Source organism: Bufo bufo, chromosome 2 (assembly GCF_905171765.1).
Source record: "Bufo bufo chromosome 2, aBufBuf1.1, whole genome shotgun sequence".
NCBI classification, from domain to species: domain Eukaryota; kingdom Metazoa; phylum Chordata; class Amphibia; order Anura; family Bufonidae; genus Bufo; species Bufo bufo.
In genome coordinates, this window is record NC_053390.1 from 600,255,896 (window position 1) to 600,279,998 (window position 24,103).

The window sequence follows — 24,103 nt, forward strand, 5'->3', positions numbered from 1 at the left end:
TTTAAAAAAGGCCAAGTTAGTTTATCTGGCGTTCAATATACTAGATACAGTTAGGCCTGCGTTTCATACATCTGGAATTAGCAAACTAATGTGCTGGGGTTGGGAAAACATATATGTACCCATACTAGAATCTGTCAAAGAAAGCGGTACTCACATATAACAGTCATTCCATCTGTAATCCATACAGTCAAAAGACTGAAAGTATTCCAGTGAGGGGATTTTTTTTATTTAAAAAAGGCCAAGTTAGTTTATCTGGCGTTCAATATACTAGATACAGTTAGGCCTGCGTTTCATACATCTGGAATTAGCAAACTAATGTGCTGGGGTTGGGAAAACATATATGTACCCATACTAGAATCTGTCAAAGAAAGCGGTACTCACATATAACAGTCATTCCATCTGTAATCCATACAGTCAAAAGACTGAAAGTATTCCAGTGAGGGGATTTTTTTTATTTAAAAAAGGCCAAGTTAGTTTATCTGGCGTTCAATATACTAGATACAGTTAGGCCTGCGTTTCATACATCTGGAATTAGCAAACTAATGTGCTGGGGTTGGGAAAACATATATGTACCCATACTAGAATCTGTCAAAGAAAGCGGTACTCACATATAACAGTCATTCCATCTGTAATCCATACAGTCAAAAGACTGAAAGTATTCCAGTGAGGGAATTTTTTTTATTTAAAAAAGGCCAAGTTAGTTTATCTGGCGTTCAATATACTAGATACAGTTAGGCCTGCGTTTCATACATCTGGAATTAGCAAACTAATGTGCTGGGGTTGGGAAAACATATATGTACCCATACTAGAATCTGTCAAAGAAAGCGGTACTCACATATAACAGTCATTCCATCTGTAATCCATACAGTCAAAAGACTGAAAGTATTCCAGTGAGGGGATTTTTTTTATTTAAAAAAGGCCAAGTTAGTTTATCTGGCGTTCAATATACTAGATACAGTTAGGCCTGCGTTTCATACATCTGGAATTAGCAAACTAATGTGCTGGGGTTGGGAAAACATATATGTACCCATACTAGAATCTGTCAAAGAAAGCGGTACTCACATATAACAGTCATTCCATCTGTAATCCATACAGTCAAAAGACTGAAAGTATTCCAGTGAGGGGATTTTTTTTATTTAAAAAAGGCCAAGTTAGTTTATCTGGCGTTCAATATACTAGATACAGTTAGGCCTGCGTTTCATACATCTGGAATTAGCAAACTAATGTGCTGGGGTTGGGAAAACATATATGTACCCATACTAGAATCTGTCAAAGAAAGCGGTACTCACATATAACAGTCATTCCATCTGTAATCCATACAGTCAAAAGACTGAAAGTATTCCAGTGAGGGAATTTTTTTTATTTAAAAAAGGCCAAGTTAGTTTATCTGGCGTTCAATATACTAGATACAGTTAGGCCTGCGTTTCATACATCTGGAATTAGCAAACTAATGTGCTGGGGTTGGGAAAACATATATGTACCCATACTAGAATCTGTCAAAGAAAGCGGTACTCACATATAACAGTCATTCCATCTGTAATCCATACAGTCAAAAGACTGAAAGTATTCCAGTGAGGGGATTTTTTTTATTTAAAAAAGGCCAAGTTAGTTTATCTGGCGTTCAATATACTAGATACAGTTAGGCCTGCGTTTCATACATCTGGAATTAGCAAACTAATGTGCTGGGGTTGGGAAAACATATATGTACCCATACTAGAATCTGTCAAAGAAAGCGGTACTCACATATAACAGTCATTCCATCTGTAATCCATACAGTCAAAAGACTGAAAGTATTCCAGTGAGGGGATTTTTTTTATTTAAAAAAGGCCAAGTTAGTTTATCTGGCGTTCAATATACTAGATACAGTTAGGCCTGCGTTTCATACATCTGGAATTAGCAAACTAATGTGCTGGGGTTGGGAAAACATATATGTACCCATACTAGAATCTGTCAAAGAAAGCGGTACTCACATATAACAGTCATTCCATCTGTAATCCATACAGTCAAAAGACTGAAAGTATTCCAGTGAGGGGATTTTTTTTATTTAAAAAAGGCCAAGTTAGTTTATCTGGCGTTCAATATACTAGATACAGTTAGGCCTGCGTTTCATACATCTGGAATTAGCAAACTAATGTGCTGGGGTTGGGAAAACATATATGTACCCATACTAGAATCTGTCAAAGAAAGCGGTACTCACATATAACAGTCATTCCATCTGTAATCCATACAGTCAAAAGACTGAAAGTATTCCAGTGAGGGGATTTTTTTTATTTAAAAAAGGCCAAGTTAGTTTATCTGGCGTTCAATATACTAGATACAGTTAGGCCTGCGTTTCATACATCTGGAATTAGCAAACTAATGTGCTGGGGTTGGGAAAACATATATGTACCCATACTAGAATCTGTCAAAGAAAGCGGTACTCACATATAACAGTCATTCCATCTGTAATCCATACAGTCAAAAGACTGAAAGTATTCCAGTGAGGGGATTTTTTTTATTTAAAAAAGGCCAAGTTAGTTTATCTGGCGTTCAATATACTAGATACAGTTAGGCCTGCGTTTCATACATCTGGAATTAGCAAACTAATGTGCTGGGGTTGGGAAAACATATATGTACCCATACTAGAATCTGTCAAAGAAAGCGGTACTCACATATAACAGTCATTCCATCTGTAATCCATACAGTCAAAAGACTGAAAGTATTCCAGTGAGGGGATTTTTTTTATTTAAAAAAGGCCAAGTTAGTTTATCTGGCGTTCAATATACTAGATACAGTTAGGCCTGCGTTTCATACATCTGGAATTAGCAAACTAATGTGCTGGGGTTGGGAAAACATATATGTACCCATACTAGAATCTGTCAAAGAAAGCGGTACTCACATATAACAGTCATTCCATCTGTAATCCATACAGTTAAAAGACTGAAAGTATTCCAGTGAGGGGATTTTTTTTATTTAAAAAAGGCCAAGTTAGTTTATCTGGCGTTCAATATACTAGATACAGTTAGGCCTGCGTTTCATACATCTGGAATTAGCAAACTAATGTGCTGGGGTTGGGAAAACATATATGTACCCATACTAGAATCTGTCAAAGAAAGCGGTACTCACATATAACAGTCATTCCATCTGTAATCCATACAGTCAAAAGACTGAAAGTATTCCAGTGAGGGAATTTTTTTTTATTTAAAAAAGGCCAAGTTAGTTTATCTGGCGTTCAATATACTAGATACAGTTAGGCCTGCGTTTCATACATCTGGAATTAGCAAACTAATGTGCTGGGGTTGGGAAAACATATATGTACCCATACTAGAATCTGTCAAAGAAAGCGGTACTCACATATAACAGTCATTCCATCTGTAATCCATACAGTCAAAAGACTGAAAGTATTCCAGTGAGGGAATTTTTTTTTTATTTAAAAAAGGCCAAGTTAGTTTATCTGGCGTTCAATATACTAGATACAGTTAGGCCTGCGTTTCATACATCTGGAATTAGCAAACTAATGTGCTGGGGTTGGGAAAACATATATGTACCCATACTAGAATCTGTCAAAGAAAGCGGTACTCACATATAACAGTCATTCCATCTGTAATCCATACAGTCAAAAGACTGAAAGTATTCCAGTGAGGGGATTTTGCTTATAAAAAATAATATATTTCATTGTGGTGCGAGTTGAATCGCAACAATGAAGAAAAATACTATTAAGGGACGAGGACGCGGTCGTGGTGGTGTCCGTGGAGCCTCTGTTGCTGGTAGAGGACGTGGCCGTTCGGCCCCAGGCGCACACAGTAGGGAACGAACTCCCTCAACTAGCCGGCAGAATGTACCGCAATATCTCGTGGGGCCCAATGCCGCTCTTAGGATGGTAAGGCCTGAGCAGGTACAGGCATTAATCGATTGGGTGGCCGACAGTGCTTCCAGCACGTTCACCACATGGTCTTCCACCCAGTCTTCTGCGGAAAGCGCACAGGTGGCACCTGAAAACCAAGCCCATCAGTCTGTCACATCACCCCCAAGCATATCAGGGAAACGGTCTGAGCCACAAGTTATGCAGCAGTCTCTTCTTCTGTTTGAAGACTCTGCTTCCAAGGTTTCCCAGGGGCGTCCACCTAGCCCTTCCCCAGTGGAGGAAGACATACCATGCACTGACGCACAACCACTTATGTCTCCAGATGAAGAGGACATGGGAATACCACCACAGCAGAGTCACCGACTCTCTGATGATGACGAAACACAGGTGCCCACTGCCGCGTCTTTTTGCAGTGTGCAGACTGAACAGGAGGAGGTCAGGGAGGGAGACTGGGTGGAAGACGATGCAGAGGACGATGAGGTCTTAGACCCCACATGGACTGAAGGTCGTGGCGATGACTTTCACAGTTCAGAGGAAGAGGTAGTGGTGAGACCGAGACAACAGCGAAGCCAAAGAGGGAGCAGGGGGCCAAAGCAGACGAGCCGCCGCCCCCAGAGTTCGCCTGCTACTGGACATCGCCAACAGGGACCCAGCCCCACAAAGGCAGCTTCAAAGAGTTCCCTGGCATGGCACTTCTTTAAACAATGTCCTACCGACAAGACCCGAGTGACTTGCACGCTCTGCCATCAGAGCCTGAGGCGAGGCATTAACGTTCTGAACCTCAGCACAACCTGCATGACCAGGCATCTACATGCAAAGCATGAACTGCAGTGGGGTACACACCTTAAAAACCAGGCACTCTCTGAGGCTCCCCCTGCTCCCTCTACCGCTGCTGCCTCGGCTTCCGCCTCGAGAGGAATGTTGCCACCTGCCGAGCAGCAAACAGAGGATGTGCCACCGACACCACCACCACCGCCACCGTCAACTAGCGTCTCCACTATATCACACAGCAGCGTTCAGCTCTCAATATCTCAAACCTTAGAGAGGAAGCGCAAATTCCCCCCGAGTCACCCTCGAGCCCTTGGCCTGAACGCCAGCATTTCTAAACTGCTGGCCTTTGAAATGCTGTCATTCCGGCTGGTGGACACAGACAGCTTCAAACAGCTGATGGCCATGGCTGTCCCGCAGTATGTGGTTCCCAGCCGCCACTACTTCTCCAAGACAGCCGTGCCTTCCCTGCACATGCAAGTGTCCGATAAAATCAAGTGTGCACTGCGCAACGCCATTTGTGGCAAGGTCCACCTAACCACAGATACGTGGACCAGTAAGCACGGCCAGGGACGCTATATCTTACTAACTGCTCACTGGATGAATGTAGTGGCGGCTGGGCCCCCGGCGGACAGTTCCTTGGCGCACGTCCTTCCGCCCCCTAGGATCGCAGGGCATCATTCTCTGCCTCCTGTAGCCTCCTCCTCCTACTCGGCTTCCTCCTCCACTGCTTCCACCAGCTCATCCGGTCAGCCACACACCTTCACCACCAACTTCAGCACAGCCCGGGGTAAACGTCAGCAGGCCATTCTGAAACTCATATGTTTGGGGGACAGGCCCCACAGCGCAAAGGAGTTGTGGCGGGGTATTGAACAACAGACCGACGAGTGGTTTCTGCCGGTGGGCCTCAAGCCAGGCCTGGTGGTATGCGATAATGGGCGAAATCTCGTGGCAGCTCTGGGACTAGCCGGTTTGACGCACATCCCTTGCCTGGCGCATGTGCTGAACTTGGTGGTGCAGAGGTTCATTCACCACTACCCCAACATGTCAGAGCTGCTGCATAAAGTGCGGGCCGTCTGTGCGCGCTTCCGCCGTTCACATCCTGCCGCTGCTCGCCTGTCTGCGCTACAGCGGAACTTCGGCCTTCCCGCTCACCGCCTCATATGCGACGTGCCCACCCGGTGGAACTCCACCTTGCACATGCTGGAGAGACTGTGCGAGCAGCAGCAGGCCATAGTGGAGTTTCAGCTGCAGCACGCTCGCGTCAGTCGTACTGCCGAACAGCACCACTTCACCACCAATGATTGGGCCTCCATGCGAGACCTGTGTGCCCTGCTGCGCTGTTTCGAGTACTCCACCAACATGGCCAGTGGCGATGACACTGTTATCAGCGTTACAATACCACTTCTATGTCTCCTTGAGAAAACACTTAGGGCAATGATGTTAGAGGAGGTGGCCCAGGTGGAGGAGGATGAGGGCTTGTTTCTAACACTTTCGGGCCAGTCTGTTCGAAGTGGCTCAGAGGGAGGTTTGTTTAAGCAGCAGAGGACAGGATCACAAGTCGCCAGCCAAGGCACTGTACTGGAGGACGAGGAGGATGAGGAGGAGGAGGTGGAGGGGGACGAGGATGACGCAAGTTTACAGCGGGGTGGCAGCCCAGGCCCATCACTGGTGCGTGGCTGGGGGGATACGGTGGACGATGACGATACGCCTCCCACAGAGGACAGCTTGTCCTTACCCATGGGTAGCCTGGCCCACATGAGCGAATATATGCTCCAATGCCTGCGCAACGACAGCAGAGTTGCCCACGTTTTAACGTGTGCAGACTACTGGGTGGCCACCCTGCTGGATCCCCGGTATAAAGACAATGTGCCCACTTTAATTCCTGAACTGGAGCGCGACCGTAAGATGCGCGAGTACAAGCGCACGCTGATAGAGGCGCTCTTGAGAGCATTCCCACATGTCACAGGGGAACAGGTGGAAGGTGAAGGCAGAGGAGTGGCAAGAGGTCGCCAACGCAGCTGTGTCACGGCCAGCTCATCTGAGGGCAGGGTTAGCATGGCAGAAATGTGGAAAAGTTTTGTCTCCACGCCACAGCTATCTGCACCGACACCTGATACGGAACGTGTTAGCAGGAGGCAGCATTTCACTAACATGGTTGAACAGTATGTCTGCACACCCCTCCACATCCTGACGGATGGTTCGGCCCCATTCAACTACTGGGTTTCGAAATTGTCCACGTGGCCAGAGTTAGCATGTTATGCCTTGGAGGTGCTTTCCTGCCCGGCGGCCAGCGTTTTATCTGAACGCGTATTCAGCACGGCAGGGGGCGTCATTACTGACAAGCGCAGCCGCCTGTCCACAGCCAACGTGGACAAGCTGACCTTCTTAAAGATGAACCAGGCATGGATCCCACAGGACCTGTCCCTCCCTTGTGCAGAGTAGTCCTTATTAACTGCCTAAAACATGTCTTGTTGTGCTACGGGCCACTTCTTTATTTGATACAAATTTTATGAAACCCACAGTTGAATGAAACTCTTCTCTGTCTGGGCGCCGGGGCCTAACCAGATGAAAGTGGCCGGTTAAACTAACGGGTGACATGAAGCCATAACCTCTGCCATGCTACCTCTGTCTTCTGTCTGGGTGCTGAGGCCTAAGTCAAATAAAGCGGTCTTCTGCTGTGCTGGGGGATATGAAGCTAATCTCTGACCTCTCTCCTCTGTCTGGGTCCAAAGGCCTAAATCACTGAAAGAGGCCTTCTCCTGTGGTGTGTGATATGATGCCAGAATATGTGCTGTGGGGCCTCTCTCCTCTTCCTGGGTGCAGGGGTCAAATAAACTAAATTGTGGCCTACTCCTGTGGTGGTTGATATGATGCCTGATTCTCTGATGTGGAACCTCTCTCCTCTGTTTGGGTGAAGGGGTCAAAGTAACTAAATGGTGGCTTCTCCTGTGGTGGCTGATATGATGCCAGAATATGTGCTGTGGTGCCTCTCTCCTCTTCCTGGGTGCAGGGGTCAAAGTAACTAAATGGTGGCTTCTCCTGTGGTGGCTGATATGATGCCAGAATATGTGCTGTGGGGCCTCTCTCCTCTTCCTGGGTGCAGGGGTCAAAGTAACTCAATGGTGGCTTCTCCTGTGGTGGTTAGTATGATGCCAGAATATGTGCTGTGGGGCCTCTCTCCTCTTCCTGGGTGCAGGGGTCAAAGTAACTCAATGGTGGCTTCTCCTGTGGTGGCTGATATGATGCCAGAATATGTGCTGTGGTGCCTCTCTCCTCTTCCTGGGTGCGGGGGTCAAAGTAACTCAATGGTGGCTTCTCCTGTGGTGGCTGATATGATGCCAGAAGATGTGCTGTGGTGCCTCTCTCCTCTTCCTGGGTGCAGGGGTCAAAGTAACTAAATGGTGGCTTCTCCTGTGGTGGCTGATATGATGCCAGAATATGTGCTGTGGGGCCTCTCTCCTCTTCCTGGGTGCAGGGGTCAAAGTAACTCAATGGTGGCATCTCCTGTGGTGGTTAGTATGATGCCAGAATATGTGCTGTGGGGCCTCTCTCCTCTTCCTGGGTGCAGGGGTCAAAGTAACTCAATGGTGGCTTCTCCTGTGGTGGCTGATATGATGCCAGAATATGTGCTGTGGTGCCTCTCTCCTCTTCCTGGGTGCGGGGGTCAAAGTAACTCAATGGTGGCTTCTCCTGTGGTGGCTGATATGATGCCAGAATATGTGCTGTGGGGCCTCTCTCCTCTTCCTGGGTGCAGGGGTCAAAGTAACTCAATGGTGGCTTCTCCTGTGCTGATTGATATAAAGCTGATGGTTGTGCCATCTGACATGGTTGCCAGGGTCTGATTCAATGGGGGCCTACTCCTGTGGTGGGTGATCTAAATGCCTGATTCTCTGCTGTGAAACCTCTCTCCTCCGTCTGGGTGTAGGGGTCAAAGTCTTTCAAAGTCGCCTTCTCCTGTGCTGATTGATATGAAGCTGATGGTTGTGCCATCTGACATGGTTGCCGGGGTCCCATTAAATTGGGGCCTACTCCTGTGGTGGGTGATCTAAATGCCTGATTCTCTGCTTTGAAACCTCTCTCCTCCGTCCGGGTGTAGGGGTCAAAGTCTGTCAAAGTCGCCTTCTCCTGTGCTGATTGATATAAAGCTTATGCTTGTGCCATCTGACATGGTTGCCGGGGTCTGATTCAATGGTGGCCTACTCCTGTGGTGGGTGATCTAAATGCCTGATTCTCTGCTGTGTAACCTCTCTCCTCCGTCTGGGTGTAGGGGTCAAAGTAACTAAATGGTGGCCTACTCCTGTGGTGGGTGATATGATGCCTGGTTCTCTGCTGTGGGACCTCTCTCCTTTGTCTGGGTGCTGTGGTCAAAATAATAGTAAGTGACCTTCTCCATTGGTGGGTGACTTGAAGCCTGATTCTGTGCTATGGGACCTCACTCCAATTAATATTGTTTAATTTTTATTTATTTTATGTTAACTCATCATTTCCCTATCTACATTTGTTTGCAGGGGATTTAACTACATTTTGCTGCCTTTTGCAGCCCTCTAGCCCTTTCCGGGTGTGTTTTACAGCCTTTTTAGTGCCCAAAAGTTCGGGTCCCCATTGACTTCTATGGGGTTCGGGTTCGGGATGAAGTTCGGGTCGAGTTCGGATCCCGAACCCGAACATTTTTCGAAAGTTCGGCCGAACTCGTCGAACCCGAACATCCAGGTGTTCGCTCAACTCTATTTATAAATCAATTTCTATTGTAAAAAAACATTTCCCGAACTCAGCTTCGGTTTCAAGGTACCACTTGGAACAAAACCTGAGTTTTTTTACAGTAGAAATTGATTTATAAAGTTATTATGCAAAGTCTTGCGAAACTTCGCGAAGTAATAACTTCGGCTCATCTGAGCCAATACATTCTAGTACTGTACGGAGCGCTAGCTCCGTACAGTATTCAAAAGAAGTATTATGCGAATCGACTTCGGATGTTTAATCCGAAGTCGATTCGCTCATCCCTAATCAGAACCTAGAGTGTATGGGAGCATATAGAAGATGCCAAGCGGTGCAATGACATCACTGCATTGCACCTCCTGTGCAGACTATAGGAAGTGGACTGCTCATCGTAGGAATAAGGTTGCAATTTTAATTTTTGTATATTGAGCACTAGTACACATACTAGTAGCTACTTTAGGCACATGAAAGGGCCATTACTGTTCTGAGGAGAACCAAGGGTGACATTAATCTACTAAGGAACACTATCAATTATTCACCTTGTCATGCCAATGTCAACTTTATCTGTAATAGCTGCAAATTCCTTACAACAGGCTGGTAACTGCATTACACCTAGTTTCTGTTAGGTGGTGCCATAGCATCATATATATAGAACAGGCCCTGCACAGGAAGTTGGAGATGAGAGGTTAGTGGAGCAGAGGAGAGAAGTGTAGGATGTAGCTGCTGATGTGTGCCCCCTCGGCACTCTCCAGTAGGCAATATATAGATAGAATCAAGGCCAAGGTTACTGGATCCTTTCTGTAGTTCCACTGTCCAGCCAGTGACGAAGTGGAATTTTGTGTGTTGAGGCAACCTGTCCAAAGAATGGAGCAGAAGACTGATACCTGCCGCTAGGGAGACCGCCCTGTTAGTTGCAAAGTTCTGATCAACATCGAGGTACCGGAAGTCTGGGTTATTGGAGGGAAGACACAGCTAAAGAAAGTACCTTTCCCACACCAGCGAAACCTAAGCCTGTATTAACCAGCCCTACCGAGCCTGTTGTTGGGATTTGAAGCTCTGCCATCTTATCGTATACTAAAGCACTACTACTGGATCATAACTACCTCAAGGCAATTATTCAAGTAAAGTTCCAGTTTGTTTAGCAACTCCTGATCTCTCCTTATTCGGCACTATCCCTCATTGCACCTTACGGTGCTAGCGTCATGAACACCAGGGACCCTGCCTCCGGGCACCTTAAAAACCACACCACCAAGGGCACCTCAGCAACCATCTGGCGGGAGTCCCTGGACAACAGAGTGTGCCCCGAGTGAACTGGTGCTGTCCTTCCATTCACTGGACTCCGGCCCAGGAATCTCTACAGAACTGTGAGTAAACTTCTACTATCCCCATTGGCCTACCGTAGCTCACATATTGCCCCTGCGGACCGATCGCTGCAGTGACATCAAGTTCTGTAGTCATGCAAATAATTGTTGTCAAAAAACATGTCCCATGATTGAAACACTTAAATGAACAATCGAGTGGACAGACACATTCTAGAAAAAATGTATCTTACGTGTACAGCCACAATTTGCAGTTCAGAAATCTGGACTCTGATGACGGGGTGTCCATAATAGGTCCAAGTGTTAGATCAAGTTCTTGTGTCAATTACTTTTTTCCTCCATCATTATTCAAATTACTTATCAGTATTAAGATTTTTAAGTCTGTCATACATGTGTATATCCACTTTCGTTCTTATCGTGTGTAAATTTATCCTGGATTGTAGTTCATGTTTTGTCTCCCTTGAACAAATACATTACTCACAAACAGGGATATTTGGCTGTCGGTGAAATTTATAGAAAACATAAAAAGTTCAAGCTACAGCGATAGTATATCATGAAAGTAGGCATTGAAGTAGAGCATGCTCTCCTTGACGTCTCCGACATCGTTGGCGGCCATCATTTCTGCTCAGTGTGAATCAACTTTCATTAGTGAACAGCACTGAGACCCACTGGTCCCTCATTCAATGTAGATGCTCTCTGGCCCATGCAAGATGATGCAGGTCATCTAGCACTCAGACCATGCTGATGTAAACTGTTTCAAATGGTCTGGCGTGACACTTAGGTGCCTCTCACCTCCCTTAAATGTTCCTGGAGTTGTGTGGCATTCATCATCCGGTTCCACAGGGCATTGTTCACAATGAAGCGGTCATCAGTGTGGGATGTGGCCAAAGGACGTCCACTTTTATGCCCTTCTGTGACTCTTTCAGCCTCTCTGTATCTCTGTTGCAACCTGCTGATGACACTCTGTGACACTCTAAGCTCAGTGGCCACTTCCATCTGAGAACATCCTGCTTGAAGCCTCGCAATGCTGAGGTACTGTTGATCAATTGTTAGGTGTCGTCTTGGTGTCAAAATGTGAACAGCATGATGAAGAGAACTGTTTAAATACCAATTCTAATTGAACCAGGAAATTTATTGGGCGATTCATGGATCAAACACCTGTTGGGAATTTTGCAGTTAAGCTCCTTGTTAGAGAACAGCAAGTTGTGAAAAAAAAGGACTGAAACATTGAACAGTTGGACATGTACATTCAAAAGTTTAGAGAAGGTCACATTAAGTTCACCTGTAAAGGTTAGAGTGCATTTTAGGTTCATCCTGAAATTTTACCCACAAGCCAAATATTCCTAACTGGTCCTTAAAAGGGCGACCCCGTCAGGAACCTTACCCTGTATACTGGCCCTGGTTGTCCCTAATCTAATCCCACTCCCTACATGCACGTTTCATATTTGAAGAATAATCAGGGGAAGATTGTCTAGGATTTTAAAACACAGAATGGATGGTCGGGTGATACCAGTTATAACACACCCAAAGGATCGTCCATTAATTGTATAGACAGATGGGGAAGGGAGTGCTAGATAAAGCTCCTCAACCTCACATAGGGGGCATGATGTCAGACACAGGCAATAGATCGCACCCGCGCTGTATTTGACGGCAGTTTTTAAATGCTTCATTGTCCCAGAACGAGACTGCGGCTTGTCTCGTGCCCGACGTCATCGCGCTACTGCGTGTGACGAATGATGCCTACCGCGCATGTGCGGCGACGCGGGCACCTGATGGAAGCATCTAAGGACGTGACTCACATAAAATAACGTCAGCGCGTCCAGACGCACTGCGCAACAGTGCAGTCAGCTGGCATTGGTTGCTAGGCATACAGGGAACGTCCCCAGCAACCAGTGCCTGAATGGTCTTGGATACAGGCCGTATTATGCTAGGAGGCATTTATGGTGTTAATATGTAGATAGAAACTTGGTTTCAGAGGTAGAGAGATCAGATCATGCAGCATACGGGTAGGTTACCCGACACTGCTAGGTTTTATGTGTATTTCTCTTTAAGGAAGTTAGGCCTGCAGCAGGCAATGCAGATTCCAGTCAGCAGAGGGAGCTACCAGTTCAGTATAAATAGGCAGGGCCTAGCCTAGGAAGAGAGTTCAGAAGTTTCTAGAGTCTGAGGAAGCTGAGAGAGAGACAGGGGCAAGCTCAGAGAAGCAAGAGGTACTCAAGACAACAGAGGAGGTACTTTATAAAGATAAAACCAAGGATATACGCCAGAGCTAGGGTATTGGGCCTTGGAGAAGATTTTCTATGTTCCAGGATCAGTCAGGAATAGAGTGCAAGCTCCTGTACTGCAAGTCCTGTGTTTAACACTCTGAAGTCGCCTTGCTATATCTGTATTGCCTGCATCAAATGTACTGCAACAAACTGTCTGCAAAGGAACTGCGTTTCCAGCTATGGCCATGTTTGATGACTACTAAAGTTTGAGTTCTGCTTTAACATCACGTGGTTCCTCAGTTATTCCTGCTATCAGCAAACGGCGTGCCACCGTTTAATTGGCACTGGCGTCACGAACATTTCTTACCATCACCTGCCCTTGCAGAGAGTCAGCTGTCTCAGGTTAGTGTCTATTGCACTACAACACCCAGGAACACTATTAAACACAACTTGAGTACGCTGCACCTCTCTTTTGGCGTCACGAACAGGATACGCACGCTTTCTAGTGCAAGAAGCGTGAACTTTGTGCCTTATACAGTTGCCCTGTGACCAAAGTGACAAATTGCCTGTTTATTTAAAGTGGACTTTGTGGACTGAAAATCATACCAAAAGTGTTCCTAAAACCTCTAAAAAGCGCTGTGCAGTGTTGCGCTACCAAGAGGAAGAAAATCGCCACATTGGAGTGTGGTTTTGTGGACTTTTTACAATCCTGCTTGCTGTCAGTGAATGGACAGCGTTTTGCTAAAGATGGCCACCGGCCGCCTGGAGTAAAGTTTCCCGCGCTGCTGAGGACCTTCGTGGGCGGATCCCTGCAAAGACACAGAGAATCCCGCCCCTCGTCATCATCGCACCGCCGCGGCCCTGCTTCTTCTACGTCACCGCATACTCAGGACGTCCGGAATCTCTCGAGACTTGGCCTGCGCAAGCCCGGCGATACCGGTAAGAACTTGTAACCGGAGGGAAGGGGATTGTTCCGGCCCCTTTAGTCGCCAGCGGCCATATCTCAATAGACTACCATGTCAGAACCGGGAGTGCCTGAGCAGCGGGCCCCGGGAGAGCTTGCGGCTCCTAATCATCCTACAGCCCCCAGCATGATGCCCTTTACCATGCCTTACTATTTCGGGGCCCCATGGTTCCCCCGCTACAGAGGAGAGACCCATACCCTAAGGGACTTTAAAGAAAAGTTGCTGGCATTATTCAAACTGTACCCCATAAATGCCGACCAGCAAATGGAAATCCTGCTAGCGCAGCTGGAGGGAGCTGCCCGCAGGGAGGTATTATCCTGGCCTGCTACTGAGCGGAGTACTCTAGAACAGATATTCACCCGCCTTAGGGCCACTTTTGAAACTAGGACTGCCTCAGAGATAAAGATGCACTTCTTTGGCAAGAAACAGAAGTCCGGTGAGTCCCTCCGTGACTTTGCCCTATCACTTCAGGAGGCTTTAGGGGCTGTAATTCAGATAGATCCCAAAGAGGCTGATAACCAGGACCAGACCCTGAGGGAACAATTTATCAACGGGGTGTCTAGTGAACAAATAAGGACCCAATTAAAGATGCTGTCTGCCCAGCACCCTAACAGTACCTTTCTGGACTTTAAAGAACTGGCTATAAAAATTCTGGGGTCCGCAGTATCTCCTGAGTTGAGCACCCCACCTGAGTCATCAGCCTGCAGGCCAAAACCGCTTATCACTAACCGAGCTGAGGCCGGCCAAGCTGTTCAAGTGTCAACTACCGATACTATTGCCATGCTGACAGAGCAGGTAAATCACCTCACTAAAAGTCTAGAGAAAGTGTGCAGAAAAATAGAGGAATGGGAAAAACCCATAATGACCGAAGAAGAATTCCTGTCACCTCCTAGGCCGTTCCCACCTCCTTACCAAGAGACTCACCCCAGGGATCCTGGGAGGCGTAATAGAGATCGCAAGCGGCCCGTGTGTACATACTGCAAAAAGCTGGGACACACAGAATCCACGTGCTGGCAGTTAAACGGGCAACCCCTGAGGCTGAGGACCACCCCTCGGGAGGTAGAACACTAGGTCCAGAGGATCCAAATTGGATGCCACGTTATGTAGGATCCCATCCTAAAATCAATATAGAGATCAACGGGGTCCCCTTTGAAGCCCTATTAGATACTGGGTCTCAGGTCACTACTATTCAGCTGCCCGCCTTTGAAAGATTCTGGGACACCAACCAATTGACCCAGCCGCCTGAATCCTGGGTGGAAATTATCGCCAGCAATGGCAAACCAGTAAAGATTCATGGATACTGGGAACCCACCCTGCAGGTGGGAGAAGTAACCTTACCACAACAGGGGGTGATAGTAGTACAGGCCGGCGACAGAGGAGGACATCCTGTCATTCTAGGCACCAATGTCTTCAAAAACTGTTATTCAGAAATACTTGCCGTATTACATCAGACTTTGCCCACTGCTTCCTCTGCATCCAAGAGGGTGATTCAAAAGACTATTACGGTGTTAAGTGCCCAGCAGAGGTTTGCTAATGGGAAAGGAGAAATTTGTACTGCCAGGATTAGTGATATTAAGCCTGTGACTTTGCCTCCTAATTCTCAAACTCTTTTATGGTGTCGTGCTGTCCTGGGAGTCCAAGGTCGAGATTATCCAGCCCTGGTAGAACCAATCCAGATGGAGGATTACCCTTATGTGAGAGCTGCCAAGTGCCTGGTGAACGTCTCCCAAGGTAAAGTACCTGTCCGTCTGATTAACCTAAGTGATCATCCTGTTGCGCTTACTAAGCATTGCCGTGTTGCCCAGCTGTCCCAGGTGTCCTTCCAAGACATCATTCGTCTTCCAGTGACAGAAAAGCCGCCAGCTGCAGTCAGCGGATGTTCGCCGGTGACCCAGCCACAAGTGCCCTGGTGGGAAGAGCTCCATGTAGGGGATGAGACTACCCCCCAACATCAACAAGAAGGGATTCTACAGCTTGTCAAGGAGCACCACCAGGCCTTCAGTAAGCATGCTACTGATTATGGAGAGGTGAGTGCCATACAACACACCATACCTACTGGCTCTCATCCTCCTATCAAGGAGAGATACAGACCTTTACCACCTACTTCATATCAGACTGTAAAAGAAATGATCCAAGAGATGAAAGACTCTAATGTAATCCGGGACAGCCGTAGTCCGTGGGCTGCACCCCTGGTCCTTGTAAAGAAGAAGGACGGTGGTATCCGTTTCTGTGTGGATTATAGGAAAATTAATCAAATAACCCACAAAGATGCATACCCACTGCCCCGCATTGAGGAGTCACTAACTGCTCTGGGCTCCTCTGCCTATTTCTCCACATTGGACTTGACCAGTGGCTACTGGCAAGTACCCATGGCCCCTGCAGATAGGGAAAAGACTGCTTTCACTACTCCCATGGGCCTGTTCGAATTCAATTGTATGCCGTTCGGGCTATGTAATGCCCCAGGAACTTTCCAGAGACTAATGGAACGGTGTTTGGGTCACAAAAACTTCGAAACAGTGCTGCTGTATCTAGATGACGTCATTGTGTACTCAAAAACATATGAAGACCATCTGAAACATTTAGCAGAAGTATTTGAAATCCTTATCAAATATGGCTTGAAGATAAAGCCATCCAAGTGTCACCTGCTCAAACCTGCAGTAAAATACCTGGGGCATGAGGTAAGCGGAGAGGGCGTGCAACCTGACCCTGATAAGCTAGCGGCTGTCCGTAATTGGCCGGTTCCTACTACCGTCAAGGAAGTGAGGGGTTTCCTTGGTTTTGCTCAAATAGCTGATCCTATCCAGGAGCTCTTGAGGGGGCAACCCAATAAAAGTCCTAGAACTCCTGTGCCCATTGAGTGGAATGAGGAAAGAGAGATAGCGTTCCAATTGCTAAAAAAGAAACTGACCGAGCCTCCAGTGTTAGGTTATCCAGATTATAGCAAGCCTTTCCATCTTTATACCGATGCTAGCAAGCGAGGCCTGGGAGCTGTGTTAGCCCAAATCCAAGAGGGAAAAGAGAGAGTGATAGCATATGCAAGCCGCTCCCTGAAAGGAGCTGAGAAAAATGACCAGAATTATAGTTCCTTCAAACTAGAGTTCCTGGCATTAGTGTGGGCAGTGACAGAAAAATTCAAGGATTATCTAGCCGCCACCCCGTTCATTGCATTCACTGACAATAACCCTCTGGCACATCTAAATACAGCTAAATTAGGGGCCTTGGAGCAGAGATGGGCCTCTCGCCTCGCCAACTATGATTTCTCTGTAAAATATCGTGCTGGACGTACTAATGATAATGCTGATGCTTTATCCAGGCTTCCCACAGAGACAGCTCCTGATGATGTGCGAGATGCTTGGGAAGATGTAGAGATGCCGGCTTTCTATAACAAATTTGCTCAACAGGATCAGGCTCGAGCTACCAATGACAGAGCTGCAGTTCCTTCACCCTCCAGTAGGCCTGATCCTAAGGAAGAAAGGTGGGTGAAACTACAGTCTGAAAGTAGAGTGCTGGGTGAGTTGTTGGACTTCATTACTAGTGGCAGAGCCCCTGAGAGGATTCGGCGTAAGAGTGCAGATCCAGAGCTCATCAAACTGTGGAGACAGCGCCATCAGCTCTTCATACAAAAGGGCCTATTGCTACGGAGAAGCCTAGACCCAGTATCCAACGAGAGAGTGCACCAGATTCTCATACCCCGACGAGATGCAGGTATGGTGTTGGAGATGTACCACAATCAATCCGGTCACTTTGGGGTCCAAAAGACTGAGGCTAATATCCGCCAGCGGTTTTATTGGGTGGGCATGAGAGAAGACATTGAGAGGTGGTGTCGGGAGTGTGTAGCCTGTGCCTTAAAACGAAGTGAGCACCATGATCAGAGGGCACCACTGAGACCCATTGTAAGTACCCGTCCTCTTGAACTTGTCGCCATCGACCATGTGAAACTGGAGCCTAGTCGCTCAGTGTATGCTTATGCCATGACTATTATTGACCATTTCACAAAGTTTGTTGTAGCAGTGCCTGTGAGAGACCAGACAGCCAAGACTACAGCCGAAATGTTCTGGAAGCACTTCCTCCTGCCCTATGGATGTCCAGAAAAGATCCTCACCGACCAAGGACCTGCTTTTGAGTCCCATCTGTTCCATGAACTGTGCCGCTTACACAACTGTAAGAAGATCCGGACAACGGCCTACCATCCTCAAGGTAATGGATTATGTGGAAAAATGAATCAGACCTTGATAGAGATGCTGAGGGCCGTGCCTCCTGAAACCAGAGGAGATTGGCCTAATCTGTTGCCACAGCTCATGTTCACATACAATCATACCATACATTGTTCCACCGGGTATACCCCTTTTTACTTGATGTTTGGGCGCCAAGGGACATTGCCTGCTGATCATTCGTTGGACATACACGTACCTGATTGCATTAACCCATTACCTAACACCGACTGGGTTGCTGAACATCAAAGGCGATTGAATACAGCCAAAGCCATTGTTCAGGAACGTATGGACTATGCTAGGGACCGACAGCAGAGAGACTATGATCAAGCAGCCCATGCAGAACCCTTGACAATAGGGGCCGTGGTATGGTTAAAGAATAACCGCCGTACCAGTAAATTGGACAGTAAATGGGAGCGAAGTCCCTATGTTGTCACTGCGATCCCAAATGTTGGAACTCACACTTATGAGATCACCCGGGAAGACAAGGGATCCCAAATTGTACACCGAAACCGGTTGAAGCTCTGCCTGACACCAGAACCTAGTGCCGAGAGTTCTGGATCTGAATATCCTGTGTCAGAGTCAGCAATACAGCCCGAGGATCCTATGCAGGCTGTTAGTAATCTGAGGTATGACGCTGATCCCATGCATTGGCTTCTGACACCTTGGTTGAACTTGCTGGTGCCTGCTCCGGCACCTACTGTAGCTTTACCTCCGGAAGAGCTGGTTCAAGATGCCCCGGATCCAGTTCCCCCTCTAGTGGATCTAATTGTTCCTGTTGTTCCAGTTGTTCCTGTTGTTCCTGACCAAGATCTCCTTGATGGAGACCCTCCTGTTGCTCCTCTCTCTTCTACCTCGTTGCTAAGGGAAGAGGAGACCCCTGTTTTGAGAAGGTCTACCCGGATGACCAGGGGACGCCCGCCAGTCCGTTTAGGGGACTTTGACTATTCTGGTGGTGTCTCCTCCCAAACAGTTGCTACTGGTAATACCTTGCTGGACATTTGTGCGCAAGAATGGACTCCTCCACGTGAGCCCTTGCCTGTGATACACCCACAGGAAACCCCTGGGTAGTTCTGTTATTATACTGCCACCAAAGACAAATGGACTCACCTGGTTCACCCCAAGTCCGCTGTGCCAGGTCAGCCGCCGTGCCTAAGAAGCAAGAAGACGCCCCTTTCCCTTGCTTCACTTATTTATGAAGTTACCAATGTTATGTTTTTTATGTGTGAAACAATTATTTATCATATTATAATGTAATGTCAATGTTATGTACCATGTTATGCCGGTTCAGGAAGGTGAGTGTGAGTACGAGGCCTTACTCACGTTAAAGTCTGGGGGTGTGCAGCATACGGGTAGGTTACCCGACACTGCTAGGTTTTATGTGTATTTCTCTTTAAGGAAGTTAGGCCTGCAACAGGCAATGCAGATTCCAGTCAGCAGAGGGAGCTCCCAGTTCAGTATAAATAGGCAGGGCCTAGCCTAGGAAGAGAGTTCAGAAGTTTCTAGAGTCTGAGGAAGCTGAGAGAGAGACAGGGGCAAGCTCAGAGAAGCATCGAGTCTCGTGCTGCAGAAGGGTTCGGCCCCAGTCCCCTCCTTTCAGCGGTTGACTGCATATCCTCCATCAACAACACATCTGTAAAGCGTCCTGTCCTTGCCGCCGTGGTCGTGGTAGGAGGAGGATTACTTTCACCTCTTCCCAGTTAGGTTCCCGTTGTGGTGTGACATCCCCCTTATAAATAATAAATGGGCTTTTTTTTTATCTGCAAGGTATTGTGAGTGACACCCTGTAACGGTATGAGTGGTGGCCTAGCCAGTGGCCACAGTACAGTCTGTGGGCCAGACACTCACTGGCATGCAACTGGGATTATATCACAGAGAATTAATAAATTTACTTTTTTTTTTTATCTGCAAGGTATTGTGAGTGACACCCTGTAAGGGTATGAGTGGTGGCTTAGCCAGTGGCCACAGTACAGTCTGTGGGCCAGACACTCACTGGCATGCAACTGGGATTATATCACAGAGAAATAATAAATTGATTTTTTTTTATCTGCAAGGTACTGTCTGTGACACCCTGTATGAATGGTGTGCACACAGTACTGTCTGTGAGCCTGCAGGCTGCAGCCTCTCACACACGGGCAGGCAACAGCAATATATACACTCACCTAAAGAATTATTAGGAACACCATACTAATACGGTGTTGGACCCCCTTTTGCCTTCAGAACTGCCTTAATTCTACGTGGCATTGATTCAACAAGGTGCTGATAGCATTCTTTAGAAATATTGGCCCATATTGATAGGATAGCATCTTGCAGTTGATGGAGATTTGAGGGATACACATCCAGGGCATGAAGCTCCCGTTCCACCACATCCCAAAGATGCTCTATTGGGTTGAGATCTGGTGACTGTGGGGGCCATTTTAGTACAGTGAACTCATTGTCATGTTCATGAAACCAATTTGAAACGATTCGAGCTTTGTGACATGGTGCATTATCCTGCTGGAAGTAGCCATCAGAGGTGGTCATGAAGGGATGGACATGGTCAGAAACAATGCTCAGGTAGCCCGTGGCATTTAAACGATGCCCAATTGGCACTAAGGGGCCTAAAGTGTGCCCAGAAAACATCCCCCACACCATTACACCACCACCACCAGCCGGCACAGTGGTAACAAGGTATGATGGATACATGTTCTCATTCTGTTTACGCCAAATTCGGACTCTACCATTTAAATGTCTCAACAGAAATCGAGACTCATCAGACCAGGCAACATTTTTCCAGTCTTCAACAGTCCAATTTTGGTGAGCTTGTGCAAATTGTAGGCTCTTTTTCCTATTTGTAGTGGAGATGAGTGGTACCCGGTGGGGTCTTCTGCTGTTGTAGCCCATCCACCTCAAGGTTGTGCGTGTTGTGGCTTCACAAATGCTTTGCTGCATACCTCGGCTGTAACGAGTGGTTATTTCAGTCAACATTGCTCTTCTATCAGCTTGAATTAGTCGGCCCATTCTCCTCTGACCTCTAGCATCCACAAGGCATTTTTGCCCACAGGACTGCCGCATACTGGATGTTTTTCCCTTTTCACACCATTCTTTGTAAACCCTAGAAATGGTTGTGCGTGAAAATCCCAGTAACTGAGCAGATTGTGAAATACTCAGACCGGCCCGTCTGGCACCAACAACCACGCGACGCTCAAAATTGCTTAAATCACGTTTCTTTCCCATTCTGACATTCAGTTTGGAGTTCAGGAGATTGTCTTGACCAGGACCACACCCCTAAATGCATTGAAGCAACTGCCATGTGATTGGTTGACTAGATAATTGCATTAATGAGAAATAGAACAGGTGTTCCTAATAATTCTTTAGGTGAGTGTATATATATATATATATATATAAAAAAAAAAGCAGACTGATGTACCAGCCCTAAAAAGGGCTTTTTGGGGTGCTGTCCGGACGCTGTCCTTACAGCAGATGAGTCTGTGGACACAGAACACTGCCCTAGCTAACGCTTTCCCTATTAAATCATCAGCAGCAGCACTGTCCCTCCTCTCACTAAGAATGCAGCTTCCGAATGAATCTAAAATGGATGCTGTCCAGGAGGTGAGAGGGTCTGGGAGGGAAGGTCTGCTGCTGTTTGGCTGGAATGTGTCTGCTGACTGTGAGGTACAGGGTCAAAGTTTGCTCAATGATGACGAATAGGGGGCGGACCAAACATCGCATATGTTCGCCCGCCGCGGCGAACGCGAACAAGCTATGTTCGCCGGGAACTATTCGCCAGGGAACTATTCGGGACATCTCGAGCGATCAGGCGAATCTTATGATCCCCAGTCCATTTCTCCTTGGGGGACAGAAGATTAGCATGAGATGTTGAAAGTGCTTTTTGATAAGCCTATCGCAACACTTTATCAGGGTATCCCCTAGAGAGAAATCTCTGCCTAAGGTTTTGGGCCTGTCTAACAAATTCATAATCATCAGAGTAATTTCGACGTAGGCGCAAATATTGTCCGCCAGGGATGCCCCTCTTCAATGGAGTAGGGTGACCACTGGCCCAATGCAACACTGAAGTTGGTTTTCTGTCAATTGTGGTTCTTAGTTTATCTGACTGACCCCTAATGAGGCAGATGTCCAAGAATGGTAATGTCTTCATATATATCTCATAGGTAAATCTTAAGCCTATTTCATTAGAGTTGAGTTTGTCAACAAATTCTGAAAAGGCAGGTCTGGAGCTGTTTCAGATGGTGAAAATGTTGTCGATGTACCGGGCCCATAATAAAATATCTCCGGTACTCAACGACATGGCCTCATTAAAGACAATGGTGGATTCCCACCAGCCCAGGAGAAGATTAGCGTACGATGGCGCACAAGAACAGCCCATTGCTGTGCCCCTGAGCTGGTGGTAAATCCTACCATTGAAAAGAAAGAAATTGTGGGTAAGCAAAAATTATAGTAATCTGAGAACAAAGTTGTTGTGCTCGGAATACTGTTGACCCCTCATGCTCAAAAAGTGCTGGAGGCCTACCTCATGAGGAATTGACGAGTCTAATGCCTCCACATCCATACTGGCCAACCATGAGTGTGCATCAATTGTGTTGCTGTCAAGCCTCTTAAGGAGATCCATTGTATCCCTTGTGTAAGAAGGGAGTGATGTCACAAAGGACATAAGGATCTTGTCTATATATATCCTCAGGTTCTGACAAATGCTACCTACCCCTGACACTATGGGTCTGCCTTTCAACGCATTTGCCTCCAGAGACCTACAGTACCTGGATTATAACACCATAAAAAGCGCTGTCATCCACACAGGGTAAACTGCATCGCGCCAAGATGCACAAACCCAAGGACACTGCTCTCAAGCGGACTTGCCAATGAAAGGTGACTACCACTGTGTGTCTTGGAACCAATGTGGGGCAGAGGACACCACAGCATGTGGAGATCCCAGTTATGGACAATACAGCAGCACCTGAGGAGGAGACTTGCAGAACCAGCAAGGTACTGTGTGGGGATTATGACAAGGACTGTGATTTGAAGGCATGTGGGCCTGTGGGTCCATGTGGGGACTTGTGGGACGGCTTCAAAAACACGGAAGTCTCATAAACCCCTATCTCTCTCCATAATTCCTTCCTGGAGACACCACCGGAGCTAAATGGACTGTCTCAGGAAGGTCTCGCCTGTGAACCTGCATCTTCAGAGGAATATTGCAGTGTTTCAGAAGAGACAGGCGGGTTGCAAGAGAGAAACGTTATTAAAGATTCCATCATCCCAGGGCTGGGAAATAAATGCATGGACACTGTTAGTGAGGATCCCATTGACGGAGGTGATGTGGTGGGGGACAGTGACCTAACTAAAGGGTCCCGTGATTCAGGGGCCAAAGATTCTGCTGATGTTGCAGACCTGGATGCATGTCCCACGGAGCACTCTAGTGTCCAAGACCCTGGACATGGAGGTATGGACATTACTGATAAAGGTATGGACATTGTTGATAATGGCATGGACTGTGTTAATATAGCTGATGACCACATGGAATACAGTAAAGCCACAAAAGAGTCTTCAGAGGCAGAGACTGTAAATAGTGTTAATGTTGGGGAGAAGGACAATCTTCCTGAAAAGAAGTCCAACATTGAGCAGAGCATGGAGGAGCTAGCCAATGAATCCCCTTCACTTTGTCCAGCCGTTGTCAGGGAGACCGTACTGACTGCAGGTCCACAGCACCAATACTATGGACTGACAAATGGGACTGATAATGGTGACCTAGTGGCTGATACCGCACTGGATGTAGCAGCAGAGACAACTGTAGCAGGCGATGAACTCACTGTGACAGCTGACAATTCCAGTCAGGGGGACGCGGAAACCAGGGAAATGACTGACAAAGTCGGAGCCCTTCTTTATCGGGACCCCCCAGATGGATTACTGGATGATAAAAGATCATCTGATCTACATGGATTATTCTGGTCATTTGACAATGTACTGTTCGTCACTCTGTCTGAAATGGACATGATGACCCAGGGAACAGTCCCTAGGGACTCTACCTCTTTAAGGCCAGGAGTGGGCCTTAACCATCAGACTCAACGTCAAGGTGCGC